The 15,521-nt window shown below is 37.2% G+C and overlaps 1 protein-coding gene across 1 annotated transcript in view; it reads left to right on the top strand.

Annotated features, from left to right (window-relative positions):
- The window catches only part of TMEM131 (transmembrane protein 131), a 230,492-nt gene that overhangs the window by 113,838 nt on the left and 101,133 nt on the right, over nt 1-15,521 (top strand). The window lies entirely within an intron of this gene.

Below are 15,521 nucleotides of genomic sequence, written 5' to 3' on the forward strand. Positions count from 1 at the left end.
CTTTTTTCTTAGTCTCTTTCAGGGTTCTGTTCCCTGTCTGTCCCCTAACTATAGCTGCTTCTCTTCCTTCATCTCTTTTCAGCCAACTCCACATTTCCTTATGGTGTGCTCTCTTAGGTGCCCTTGGCATATGCCTATGGTTTCCTGATCTGTATGTCACCCTTCTCTCCAGACACTTACCTGTGTCTCCAGCAACACACCTTAAACTCAGTGTCCCCTGCTCTTGCTTCTGGATCTCCAGTCTCCATGAATGGTGCAAGTCAGTCACCAAAGCCAACAATCCTGATGTTTCCTGGATTCTTTTCTTTACCTCAGAGCACTCTATCCCTTCTCCCACTGAATCCATTACCAGACTTCTGTCTATTCATGTCTGTTCTTCTCTAACCCTTTTTATGCTTTTCCTCTTAATTCAGGCCCTCATCACTTCTTTTTTTTTTTTTTTTAAAGATTTAATTTATTTATTCATAAGACAGAGAGAGAGAGAGAGGCAGAGAGAGAAGCAGGCTCCATGCAAGGAGCCTGACATGGGACTCGATCCCAGCTCTCCAGGATCATGCCCTGGCTGAAGGTGGTGCTAAACCGCTCAGCCACCCGGGCTGCCCCCTCATCACTTCTTATCTAAACTTTTACCACATGCCTGCCAGTTTCCAATTTATGATCAATGCTGTCGACAGGGAAATCTTTTTGCTATCCAAACCTAATCATGCATGTCATTTCCTAATACTCTTTTCCACACACAAAAAAAATCCTTTGATGGTTTCCTAGCATCTTTAGGATAGATGCTAAATTTCTCCACATAAAAGCTGTCCTTTACCTTTCTTATATGCCTCCCCACCATAAGCCACCCCTGTGAAGGATGACTTACCATTTCCTGAAGTAAGTGGTCTTTGTAAGCTGTTATGGGTGCTTTCACAGAATTAAGAAAAAAAGTGAAAGAACAAATAATGAATGTACTTTTAACCTAAATTCAATAATTAAGAGTTTTGCCACATTCATATTTTTGTCAAGTTTAATTCATTTGAAAGTAGCGGACATAGTAACATTTTATCCCTATACTCTTCAGCACACATTTCCATATGTAAAGACATAACTACAGTACTGCTATTCATATTGTAAGAAAATTAACAGTAACTACAGAGTGCCTGTATTCCCTCTGTTTTAGCCAGTGCTTCAGATGTTTGATCCTAAGTATTTGAAATCTGACTGAAACTAGATGAGGCAAAAATGAGCATGTTTTGGAAGGAACACTGAGGACTGTAATGTATCTACGGAAAGGTCAGAAATGGAGCTGTGACGCAGGGACAACAGGAAGGATCCATGTTATCCAGCACCACCAGGAGTCGTCTTTGTCATCTCTGCCTCACTCTGTATTGGCTTATTCTCTTCCACTGACAATATCTTTTTCCTACAGTGATAAGAATAAATCTACTAGTGTTCTTAGGACTAGGTTTCTGTAGCTTCCCTCCATCACAGCATAGCTTCTTTTTTCCTTAGTTTGAAAAATCTCGAGAGTAGTACAATGATGATCCATGCTTAGATCAGTTATCTACCCCATCAGTCAAGCAAGGGGGGCATTTGATAGTGAACATGTCTTCTAGGTGTTGTCCTGTGTCTCAGGATTTCACCCAATGAAGAAAAATTGTACAATGGGTATTACTCCAGTTGAAGTCCACTACTACAACTCTGTGGCCTAAAGGCCTTCAGTACTGTAGACTGTAGCTCTTCATACAGCAAGCCTTCCCTAGCCTGCCTAGCAGAGGTAGAAACTGTTTTCTCTCTGCTTCCATGGTATTGTGTTCACCCAAAATTTGGTTCACCTGTCAAGAAGGTGATATTAATGCACACACATGAAGAGGGTGCAGAACAGTTTGTTATACTCCTATAATGAAGCCTTCTGGGGAGAGCAGGGTGGGCTTCCAAGCAAGTCTGAAAAAATGGCCTGAGAGAGCAGAGAAAGGAGACACGCTTGGCTTTTATGGTGGCCGGGGGTGAGGCTTATACGGACTTGCAAAGTTTGAAGTTCTAACTGGATCTAAGAGAAAGAGTCCAGGCTTTCTTATTGGCTTGCTCGGTTGTGGGATGTAACGTGAAGGGACATTATGGGGCTTGAAAACTATCAGGAATCAAAAATAAAAAATGGAATCAGTCTCCTTAGTCATGACATCTACTAACTTCTGTCAGCATGCTGGTTATTTCTCCCATTGTCTAATTGTTAAGGTAATTTATCTTCACAGCCTGGTTTAGAAGGGAAGTAGACATCTAATCTTTATCTTTGTATCTCTGGCGCATATTTCACACTTAACACATATATTATTTTTAAGTCCAACAAGATTAAATCAATTAATTTTACATTCTCAAGTGTTTTTGCCAGACTACATTGAACATTTGCTATACCTTTTCTACTTGATCTGGCAGCATACTGTATTGCCCATGCTGTAAATGTTTCATTGACTTAATATATATAGCAGCAATTTTAGGATTCAAGAAGAAAGCATTAACAGAACACTTTATAATATTTTTTCCAAAAATTAAAAGTAGAGTTATCATTGCTTACTACCTTGACTCATGCACTGAAGTTTTGCCTTATATTTTCTGTAACTATTTCCATACTGCTTGTGGTCTTTTTGCTAAACTAGAAGTCACTCATAATTTTAAAACACCCTTTGCAGTATGTGGAAAAACTTCAAATTGGATAGAATTGACCATTCTCAGTTGCATTTGATGGTCATCCAGGGCTTCCAGGAGAGTTTCAAGCCTTTTAGCAAGGATGCAGCTCTAGTACCCTGGCCGCCTTCTAGTCAGTACCCATCTGTACTGACTCCTGTCACTACTCTGAGCATCCCTACTGCCCTTTAGGGCTTCTTTCACCGAAACTTTCTTCAAAAATAGGCTTTGTTTTCATCCATTACCTTTAAATTTATTCTTTAATTCTCATCCTTTCCCTTCTGCCCTCCCTTCCCTGCTCTCTCTGTAACAATTAGTTGGAGCAATCTGAGCATGACCACCTCCCCCCATCCCTCTGCACCCCTCCTAGTTATTTATGCCAGTGCTATTAAATATTTTTGTTTCCATAACGACTCCTTTTTTTTCAGACATTTATTGCAGACTGTAAAAGATGCTTTGGGTGGAAACTTGGTTTACTGAGTTCTTTGGTTTATGTAATTATTAAGTGCAGAAAATCCTGGTTTCAAATCTAAAGCTTAAAATGGAGACCTAATTAATGACTTTAAAAATGGACTTTATTGAATAGTTTGTTGCTAAAATGGAGGTCTTCTTTTTCAAGTTAAATTCAGTTTTTGAAAGCTGCCTCTTCTAATCATTTTTTCTATTCTGATAAAATCAAGTGTGTTCTCTTTTCTTAAGGGATGTTTGGTGCCTTTTCACTTTTTCAACTTTTAACTGTTCCCCCAACAGCCCCCTCAGCCCTCAATCCTAAATGTGTACAAGAAGATGCTCTGATTTTGTGGTTATTGAGTGGTATAAATTACCGCATATTGATTCGGCCCAGTTTCCTGCCAAAAGTTGTGTTTAGTAGAGTGCTATGTCACTGTCATTCATAAGGTTTGTCTGAGGGCAGTTGCTCAGCCATTTCTTCAGCTGTTTCCTGGCATTGCGTTGTCTTTCTGTGGCATAGGAAACTTGCCACTGACCACAAAATTGCAACTTTCCAGACCAGTCTCTAGCTCATAGCTGCTTCTTCCTAATTCTTTTGTACCTCAGACTCTTCCGAAATACGGACGGTCGGTAGCTGTGCACAAACAGCCCAGAGAACAGCCATGTATTTGATTCTGCTTGATTTATCTCCTTCTGTCTTCGGAGTAGCTGACAGTGGAAACAAACAGAACCAGCACTGCAGGCATTTGGAAATCTTTGTTTTATTTTTAAATCTTACCTGTCTAGTCATGCAGTTACACATGCTGCTTTTGACAAACAGAATTCTAAGATGGTCCCCCAAATTCCTGGTCTCCAAGATGCTCACACATCTTCTCCCAATCAAACACTAATCTAGATGTTTCTATAAAGGATTTTGAAATGTTATTAAGGTCCTTTTAAGATAGGGAGATAATCTGACGCCCTGAGCTGATGTCATGTCAACATTTGTAGCAGTCATAGACAGAAATACAGTGATTTCAATTATGAGAGGTGTTTGATGCAGGGAGTGTCTTGTGCTGATTTTAGAAATGGAGAGAGCCATATGGCATGAGACAGAAAATAACCTAAATATCACTAATAACCTATGTAAGCCTAGGAGAGGATTTTGAGCTTGAGTGAGTGAAACCCTGACCACATCAATCAGTCATGCTGGGCCTGGACTTCAGACTTACAGACTTGTAGGGTAATAAATGGGTCACTTAAAGCCTCTAAGTTTGTGGTTATTTGTTATGTTGCAGAAAACTAATGCACTGCTTATTTATTTACAAGTAAGCATGCATTAGTACTTGGCCAAAGTTTTCCATGTTTCAGTGTGACTTCTCCTTTCAGTTTCCTCCTTTATCATGGATTCTGTTCATATTTCCAAGGGAACTGAGGAGACGGGATGGGGGAGGCTGTTTATATGAGGGCTGTTCAAGGAGGACTCCCTCTGTTTCCTGTGGTGTAGACTGCCCAGAGCTGCAGGAATCCTGCTCTGTCTGAGCCTGCCTAACTAGAGTAGCCTACTGACACCTTTCCTAAGACCTTTACTCTCCTTACTCCAACCTTCTTTGAAGAACGTAAGTAGATGACCCTTCTCCTCTGAGCAAAGGTTCATTTCTATAGGGTGTGGCCAGGGCCTTTCCTCTTTGATCCCTGGAAGAAAGGGTGAGGCCAGCCTTAGCAGCATTGCATATCAACCATTCTGATCCACTCCCTGCTTTCAGGCTCCCAGTACCTCCAAGCTTGCTTCTTTACCTCATCATAGTCCTCTGCTGTAACAGGCCATCTTGAGTCCTGTCTTCCAGAAGGATCTCTTAGACTAACTATCCATCTTATATTCTGTCTTCTATCTTAATTGAGATTGAGGACACTAAGGTCACAGGAGGGAAAACATTTAAGAATAAATTCATAGGGAGGTGAATGAGTGATTGCCAGGTAGCCCACAGAACACTTGAATTGTAAAAGAGCATATTTATTTTATTTTATTTTTATTTTTTTAAAAGAGCATATTTATTGAGGAAAGCACATTAGTGTTAAACTTTCAGGATGTAAGGACATTTTTATTTCTGTGTACTGTTGTTCTCTATATATGTCTATATCAGGCTTGAGGAAAAAGAGTTTTATCTTCCATATTGTCTTTATACAGCTTCTCTCTGCAGCATCCTGCCCAAAATTTGATGCCCTAGCTGGATTTATACCTACTTCCCCACTTCCATGGTCCTGTGACCCCTACCTGGGATTGATGAGTCTGTTGGTTAAGGGGTCTAGCTCCTGAGAAATTTTTTTACCAGAGACAAGAGGAATTCCACTAAGTTTAAAGAGTTTCTGAGGGCACTTAGCTTCCTACTTCCTAACCCTAAATGTGTTGTTGTAAGCCTTTCTGTAGATACCTCTCTGTCCCTGCCTCAGGACCAAGTCCTGGTTGCACATTTGGGTTTTTTTCCTCACTGCTGGTCTGTTGAGCCACAGAAAGATTTTGGACCTCATGGTGGTTGGGCTGTAAGACATGAAATGATTTTGGACCAGGTTTTTGGTTCCACATCCTTTCCACTTGTGACAAGAGGTCGTAGCATCTACATTGATGAGCTCTCAGAAGGGGAGTAAGACTTGGTGTTTAGCCCTTAGAGGCAGCAGAAGACATTAACCACCACAACAAAACTTCATGTCATCATTATAAAGAAATTATCAAATGATGTGTAAAATAAACCATAGCGCAGACCATTATCAAAACCATTAAAATTGAGTAGTTTTTATTTACATAATGGGTAAACCTTAGGCAGATAAACCCTACATTTTCTGTGTGATCTTCCTCCAAGATGTTTAAAATAATCCAAGGTTAAACTGTAGATAAAGCTGCAGAAGAACTGAGTAAAGTGGTGGCAAATTAGATTTTGATGTTGATTTAGATGATACAGAATATGAAAATCAAGTGAAATAATGTAACTATTAAGTCAGCTTGAATACAACAAATTCTGACCAACTTCTGATTTTAAGGATTTAAAAGAGAAAAAACAAACTATGAAGTCCTAGTGAGGAAGTTATACAAAAACCCATAAGGAAACAGACTAAGATTTCTACTTGGACAATAAAATGACCTTTGAGTTTATTTTTTGTAATGTTTAATTGTAATACTTCCACCCTGAGTTCTTAATATTCTACTTTATATAGCATTTGTTAAAATACTTTTAAAATTGAATTCTTGAGGCATCATATTTAACATGCAGGGCTCACTTTCTGACTAAATCGGGTTGAGCATTATATAGTTTTATAAGAATCAGCTATAAAAATAAGCCAGCATCATTATAAAGCTGGCTCAAATACAGGCCTTCACTGAATACCTTTCATCAACCTCAAGTGAAAAATTCACCCAGCAAAAGCATCTTGACTGATGTGGTCACTCTAAACAAACAAACCTCCAAATGCTTTATTCTAGTTTTATATGATGATGCTTAACAGTTGTAGAGCAGTGTTACTTTCCAGAGTATTCTCATTACTTTACCTTAATACTGTTTTTACCTTTTTTCAGGAAATGTATACACACAGAAAAATGCGTAAGGTATATATGTAGTTTTACATCTGCCACCTAGATAGATGTTATATATTTTTAGTTTATGTAATTACATTTTAGTATACGAATATTGTGATATAGTTCATTCTGGGTTTTTTTTACTTTATTGAGATATAATTGATATGTGGCATTGTATAAGTTTAAGGTACCCAATATGTTGATTTGATATGCTCACGTATTGCAAAATGATTACCACTGTAGGGTTCGCTAACACCTCCAACACATCACATAATTACCACTTCTCTTTTGTGGTGAGAACATTTAAGGTTTTAGCAACTCCAGTATATAGTACAGTATTGACAACTGTGTATACATATGTACCATATCTTCTTTAACCATTCATCAATTGATACTTCATTTATTTCCATATCTTGGCTATTGTGAATAATGCTGCAGTGAACATGGGAGTGCAGCTATCTCTTCGAGATCCTCTTTTCATTTCCTTTGGATATGGGAAGAAGTGAGATTGCTGGATCATATGGTAGTTCTATTTTTAACTTTTGAGGAACCTCCATGCTGTTTTCCTTAGTGGCTGCATAGTTCATTCTATTTCTTTCTTTTTTAAAGGTCCATTTTTGTTATATGTCCATCTGTTCTCTTATTTCTAACCATAGTAAAGTATCCATATTTTACCCATAACTCTTTTTCTTCAGTGGCTATGCATATTGCCTCTAATACCCTACCACCACAAACCGCCCTGCAACAAAATCCTCTTACAGGTTCACTATGGACTGTCATAAGAATTTCTTTGGAATATAAGGCCAGGAGTGGAATTCATGGGTCATAGAGTGGGAGTTCACTTCACTATCTAGGTATTGCCTGATTGCTTTTATGAATATCTGTGCTACTTTCTACTCATAAGAGTAGTGCATGTGCATTCCTATAGTTCCACATTCCCTACATTTGCACTAACACTTAATATTAGCCAACTTTTCGATTTTGCTAGATAAATAGGGATAATGTGATACTTCATTGTTAATTTTGTATTTCTCTGATTAGTATTAAGTTAGAGTATCTATCTCTTTATATTTTCCCAATGCGAGCCTGTTTAAGCTGATTCCTGTTGCTTTTTGATATGTCCCATTAAGCTTTGAACATTTCTTTGCTTTCTGATTCAGTAAGACATTCTAGACTTCCTTCTGTTTTCCTTGTCCTAGACTTGGAATGAGCCAAAAGTACAAGAGGTCTTGGTTTGTTTTAACGTGGAATGACATTTCAAATCATATCTAGGCACCAAGTGTGCTTATTGCTCTGAAAGTCATTGCTTCTAGGCTTGCATGAACAGATCTATGGTCGAACATATGCATATATATAAATGCATATATGTAGAAGCACCTGGATAGCTCAGTCAGTTAAGCATCAGACTCTTGGTTTCAGCTCAGGTCATCATCTCAGGGTTGAGAAATCAAGCCCTGAGTGGGGATCCATGCTGGGCATGGAGCCTGCTTAAGATGCTCTCCTCCCTCTGCCCTGCACCCCACTCTATCTCTCTCTCTAAAAGAATAATAATTAAAAAATAAATGCATATATGTAAATCATGTCTCATACTGATAATTCTTTTTTTTTTTTAATTTATTTATCATAGTCACAGAGAGAGAGAGAGAGAGAGAGAGGCAGAGACATAGACAGAGGGAGAAGCAGGCTCCGTGCACCGGGAGCCTGACATGGGATTCGATCCCAGGTCTCCAGGATCGGGCCCTGGGCCAAAGGCAGGCGCTAAACCGCTGCGCCAACCAGGGATCCCTCATACTGATAATTCTAATTCATATTTTCCCAACTCAGATCTAGAGTCATAGAGGTCTTCTTCATTTTTCCCCATTTTGTATCTGTATTTCACTTTTCTCCTCAAATAATTAGTAGATTATTATCTTTAAGTATTTGGTATAATTTGCCAGTAGAGTACTCCTGGACTGGAATTTTCTTTGTAGTAAGATTTTAGATTATGAATTTAATTTCTTTAGTAGCTTTTTGTTTTGTCTTGTTTTTTTATAAATGTGGAGCCCAATGCAGGGCTTGAATTTATGACCTTGAGGTCAAGACTTGAGCTGAGATTAAGAGTCAGACACTTAACTGATTAAGTCACCAGATGCCTCTTTATAAGTTTTATTTTTTGTAATGCTTATATATTTTTAAAAACTTTACCAGTTTTGGTAAGCTGTGTTTTTCTAGGAGTTTGGCAATTTTAGGATAACTTTCAAATTTACTAACATAAAGTTGCTAATATCATTTTATGATTGTTTTAATGTTTGTAGCATCTGTAGTGGTAATTCCTTTTATCATCATGATATTTTGTGCCATCTCTTTTTTTTTCCCTCAATCTTGTCAAGTAGTTATCAACTTACTAGTTTTTACCCCCAAGACATGTGAACTTCTGACTTCATAGATCTCTCTATTTTATGTTTTACCCCACTGATTTCCACTCTTATTTTTATCATTTCTTTCTTTGTACTTTCTTTAGATTTAAATTTGCTGTTCTTTTTCTAATGACATGGGTGCTCATTAACTTTTAGGCTTTTTTCTTTTCAAATATGTAGATTTAAATTCATGAATTTTTCTGTAAGCACAGAATGAACTGTATTATATAAGCTTTTAATGAGTTAAGTTTTTCACTTTCATTCAGTTCCAGATAGTTCTTAATTTTTATTCAGATTTTGTGTTTGATCCACGGGTTATTTACACATCCATTGATCTATTTATGTATTTTTAGAGAATCACATTATCTTTTTGTTATTGATTTTTAGTTTAGTTGTACCAAGATTTTAAAATTGTGCATATAAAAGAGTTATAAACAAAGAAGAGATAGAATAGAAAATAACTAGCAGATGGACTTTATATCAATAATTACATTAAATATAAATAGTCTAAATACACCAATTAAGAGACCAAAATTTTCAGATTAAAAAAGACTTAACTAACAATAGAAACCCAAAGTAAAGGAAGTAAAACTGACAGAACTGAAGGGAAAAATAGACAATTCAGCATTCATAGAAACTTTAGTACTCCACTTTCAATAATGGATAGACTATCTAAGCAAGAGATAACAAAAGACATAGAAATCCTGAAAACAGTACAGAGCTCCTAGGTCTAGTAGACATCTATAGAACATTCCACTCCACAACAAAGTACTTATACTTCTCTCACACACACACACACACACACACACACACACACACAAACTGTTCTCCAGGATAGACCATATGCTAGACCATAATGCAAGCCCCAATAAGTTTTAAAGTCATATAAAGTATGTTCTCTGGTAACTTTGTCCCCAATTAAATAGCTGGAAAGCAATACAGAAAAAAAAATCAGATATTAAGCAACATGTTCTTTAATAACCAGTGAATCAAAGAAGAAAATCAAGAGAGGAATGAGAAAATGCTTTCAGATGAGTGAAATGAAAATATAACCTACCAGAACTTATGAGATGCAGTAGAAGCATTGCCCAGGAAGAAAGTTACAGTTATAAATATCTTAATAATCACAGAAAACAAATCTCAAAACAGAAACCTAACCTTCCACTTTAAAAAACTGGAAGAAGAAAAGCAAGGATAAAAATAATTAGAAAGCAAAAAATAATGAAGACTAGAAATAAGTGAAATACAGATTAATAGAAAAAAAATAACAAATTGGTTCTTTGAAAAGAGCAACAAAATTGACAAACTCTTAGCTAGACTGACCAAGCAATAAAAAGGACTCTTAAATTACTAGAATCAGGAACGAAAGAGATGACATTACTATCAACCTTACAGAAATAATTTTTTAAAAAGGATTATAAAGTAATACCATGAACAACTGTATGCTAACAAATTCATTAACTTAGTTGAAATGGACAAATTCCTAAAAAGACATAAATTTGGTAATTACATAATTACCGAAACTGACCTAAGCAGAAATAGAAAATCTGAATAGACTTCTAACAAGTAAAGAGTTTGAATTAATAATCAAGATACTTCCCAGAATGAAAGTTGTGACACACAGAAAGTCTTAGGAATTAATTCTACCAAAAATTCAAAGAAGTATTAATACCAGTCCATTATAAACTTTTCCAAGTAATATAGAAGAGGGAACGTTTCCCAAATTAGTATGTTAGGCCTGCATTATCATTATACCAAAACCATACAAAGATGCTATAAGAAAAGTACAGATCAATACCCCTTTTGTTGAAATTCCTCCACAAAATAATAAAAACCCAAATCAGCAACACATAAAAATGATCATATACTGGGGTGCCTAGATGGCTGAGTGTTCAACTCTTGATCTCAGCTGAGGTCTTAATCTCAGGGTCTTGAATTCAAGCCCCACAACTGAAATTCAATTAATGTAATATACACCATGTTAATAGAATAAAGGGGAGAAAAGCACGATCATGTCAGTAAACAAAAAGGATTTGGAAATACATCTTTTCATGATAATAATACTCAAAAAATAAGAATAGAATTTTCTCAGCCTGATAAACAGCACCTATGAAAGTCCCACAGCAAACATCATATTTAATAGTGAAAGACTGGGATCCCTGGGTGGCGCAGCGGTTTAGCGCCTGCCTTTGGCCCAGGGCGCGATCCTGGAGACCCAGGATCGAATCCCACGTCGGGCTCCCGGTGCATGGAGCCTGCTTCTCCCTCTGCCTATGTCTCTGCCTCTCTCTCTCTCTCTCTCTCTCTGTGACTATCATAAATAAATAAAAAAATTAAAAAAAAAAAAATAGTGAAAGACTGAGAGATTTCCCCTTACATCAAGAACAGGGCTATTACATGAGTAAGAAACAAAAGGTGCCGAGACTAGAAAGGAATGAGTAAAACCATCTCTATTTTTAGGTGTTATACTCTGCTTATGATTTTCTATATATAAATCTACTTCAAGTGAGTTCAAGGTTACAGGATATAAGGTCAGTATGCAAAATAAGTTATATTTCTGCATATTAGCAATGAACAATTAAGAAAATTTCATTTATAATAACTCAAAAAGTAAAATGCCTAGATACAAGTTTAACAAAAGTAGCCATTCTCTTAAAAGGAGACCAGTGTGGGAGAACTTTCAGTGCCCAATATCGGAAACCTTCTACAAGTTTTAGTCAAGACACTGCCATAAGGATAGACATATAAGGGACACCTGGGTGGCTCAGTGGTTGATTGTCTGCCTTCAGCCCAGGGCGTGATCCTGGAGTCCCAGGATTGAGTCCCACATCGGGCTCCCTGCATGAAGCCTGCTTCTCCCTCTGCCTGTGTCTCTGCCTCTGTGTGTGTGTGTGTCTCATGAATAAATAAATAAAATCTTAAAAAAAATGTTTAAAGGATAGACAATATAAGTAAATGGAAAAGAATTTGGATTCCAGAAATAGAACTTTGTTTTTTGCAAACTGATTTTGACAAGGGTGCCAATACAATTAAATATAGAAAGAATAGTTTTTGCAACAAATGGTGCTTGACAACAGGGTATCCACATGCAGAAGAATTAAGTTGGATTCCAGCCTCACACCATACACAAAAATCAAAGTATACCATAGAGCTAAACGTAAGTGTAATAAAGGTAAACTATAAAACCTTTAGAAGAAAACCTTAGAATATATCTCCATTATGGTTTATGCAGTGGTTTCTTAGATATGACTTCAGAAGCACAAGTGATTAAAGACAAAATACACAAATTGAATTACATAAAAATTAAAAATTTTTGTACTACAAATGATACCTTCAAGAAAATCAAAAGACTCCACACAATGGGAAAAAATACTTGCAAAAATCTCCTAAGATGATTGTATCCACATTGTATAAAGAACTCTTGGAACTTCTTAAATTTTACTCTGTGTTTATTTTTTTTTAATTAATTTTTATTGGTGTTCAATTTACCAACATACAGAAAAACACCCAGTGCTCATCCCATCAAGTGTCCACCTCAGTGCCCGTCACCCATTCCCCTCCAACACCCGCCCTCCTCCCCTTCCACCACCCCTAGTTCATTTCCCCGAGTTAGGAGTCTTTATGTTCTGTCTCCCTTCCTGATATTTCCCAACATTTCTTTTCCCTTCCTTTATATTCCCTTTCACTATTATTTATGTTCCCCAAATGAATGAGAACATACACTGTTTGTCCTTCTCCGATTGACTTATTTCACTCAGCATAATACTCTGTGTTTAATTAAGTAAGAAGTTTCTTGGTCATAAACCCTTTCAATTAAGAATTAGTTTATCTGGGATGCCTGCGTGGCTCAGTGGTGGAATATCTCCCTTTGGCTCCGGTTCTGGGATCAAGTACCGCATCAGGCTCCCCGCAGGGAGCCTTAGCCTGCTTCTCCCTCTGCCTATGGCTCTGCTTCTCTCTGTGTCTCTCATGAATAAATAAATAAAATCTTAAAAAAAAAAAAAAGAATTAGTTTACCTTTGGGGTTCCTGAGTGGCATGGTTGGTTAAGCCTCCTACTCTTGATTTAGGCTCAGGTCACAGTCTCAGGATGGTGAAATAAAGCCTTGGGTCAGGCACCTGAGTACAGAGTCTGCTAAAGTTTCTCTCCTTCTCTCCCTCTGCTCCCTCCACTCCCTCCCCCCTCCCCACCTTTGTGCACACATGCTTTCTCTCAAATAAATAAATCTTTAAAGAAAAATAATTAGTTTATCATTTTTTTAAAGTTTGGATTTTGCCCATTAATTTTGTCCATATTCTTTAAATATTCCTACAGTCCATCTTCTAAATATAACCGTTTCTAGTTATGTCCTACATATCTGCTTCTCTTTGGGTTCGTTTTTTTTGTTTTGTTTTGTTTTAGCTCTTTTAAAATATTCTAAATATTTTTTTTCTTGCTGAATTCTGAACTAAATTGTCAGCCTGATTTTCCAACTTACTAGTAGACTTTTATCTACCCATATACATAATATTTTTGTACTAGCATTTTTTTTCTGTATGATTTCTTTGTTTTACTAATATTTTGCCATATCTCCTTAAGTATATTACATTGTGCTTATTTTTAGTTCTTGTTTAATTTTTCCAACTTCAGATGTGTATTATTCAGCCCTTACCCATTATAAATGACCACAACCAAACCCAAAATTTTAGTGGGATTAACACTGAAATCAGCACTCCTCTCTGAGAAATGCCATTTCTTGGAACAGTATACAAGAGGAGAAAGAGTACAAGACAACTTTTAAAACTTAATGTTATATGTCACATTGGCTTACATTTCATTGGCCAAAGAAAACATTATGGCCAAGCCTAATGTTAATGAAGTGGAGATGTGTGATCCTCTCACAGGCTCTATCAAAGATTGGGAACACTACAGTTTATCGAACATGGTATGTTTTCTAATTGATTATACTCCTCACAGAACATGTTGTTTTGATGTATGAACTTAAGAGCTCTTGTCTTGTAATGCATATTGAGGAAGGGCAAAATACCAAGCCTTTTGGCCCTTGTCTCTTATGAATTTAAGAAGAGAGAGATTCCCCAAGGTAGAAAGACCCAACTCCACACTCTCATACATGTAAAAATTATTGATTGTCCTATGTGGGCCAGCATTCTATCTGATAGTGCTTAGACAGAAACATCTAGATGGGCATATCCTCCTAACTTGTAATGAAACAGCCCTTGGTCTTTAGAAGACCAAAGAGAGGAGTTAGAGGTAAATATGCTCCAGAGTAGTTGATTATCAGCTTCTCATCTCTGTAAGCCCCTCTGCTATTTTCTAGGTTGAAGAGGAAGGCTCTGACTGTCCCCAGGCAAGCAGGGAAGGAAATGGAGAAGAATAAAGTTTTGAAAACTTCCTTTTCCCTAGCCTCTCATTGTCAGCTTAAGCTATTCTTTGTCCCTCACTTTTCCCCACCTGCCAGTTCAAGGCAACGTTCTGTTCCCCACAAGGGTTTCTTACTGTTTTTTAGTTAATCCTTGGATGGAATCAGTACCTTTCTCTAGCTTCTACATATTTCCAGCATTGTTGTTTATATGTGTATGGGGAGTTAGGGTGTTCAAGGAGAGCAGTAGCATGAATAAAATAAAAATGTGGACCTGAATGGTTGCCCGAAGAGAGGACCTTATGAAAGAAGTTGTATTTGAATTAGAAAATGGGGATTTGGATTGGCAAAAAGATTAGGGAGGAAAACACAGAACAAAGAGATTGGTAAAGACATGGGGGCCATGCATATGAAACCAGCCTGAACCAGGTTGTGAAAACATAGGGAGTTAGTTACTTGCTTAAGTTGAGTGATGCCCGGTTAGGGAGGATCTTAATTTCCACTGGGGGATGTGGAGGGGAGCAAACTTACCTATGCACACTCTTACCAAGTGCCTGTGCTAGATAATGTGGGGAATACACAGTGCATATATAATGTAACCTTTGTCAGAGAAGTGCTGATAATCTTCTTAAGGAAATAAGACTGGTGCTAATTAAATGAACAGTGAATGTGAAGAAGAGATGTAATTTATATGTAGAATTCTCTGATACTGTAGGAGTTAGGAGGTCTGTACAACTAAGATTAGCTGTGTATGTACTTAGTGGACTACATAATTGAAGAGATTTCACTCTTAAGACAAACTAATGTGGATGCCAAGGAGAACATTAAAATGGGTCTTTGGATATCAGACCACTGAGTGTGTGTTTTATGTTGTTCCTTTGAGAGGAGGCAGTTTAGTATGTTAGGTTAGAACGTGGACTAAAGCCAGATGGCCTGGATTCAAATTTAGATTCCAAGTATGACTTTGGACTGTAACTTTTGAAGTGAAGTAACTTTTTTGCACCTCAGTGTCCTCATCTATAAAGTGAGAACAATAATAGCCCCTAACTCATAAGGCAGATCGGCTCGCATAACTTTGCCACTCAGTTTCTCCTAAATTGAAGAG

Source organism: Vulpes lagopus, chromosome 5, assembly GCF_018345385.1.
Source record: "Vulpes lagopus strain Blue_001 chromosome 5, ASM1834538v1, whole genome shotgun sequence".
NCBI lineage: Eukaryota > Metazoa > Chordata > Mammalia > Carnivora > Canidae > Vulpes > Vulpes lagopus.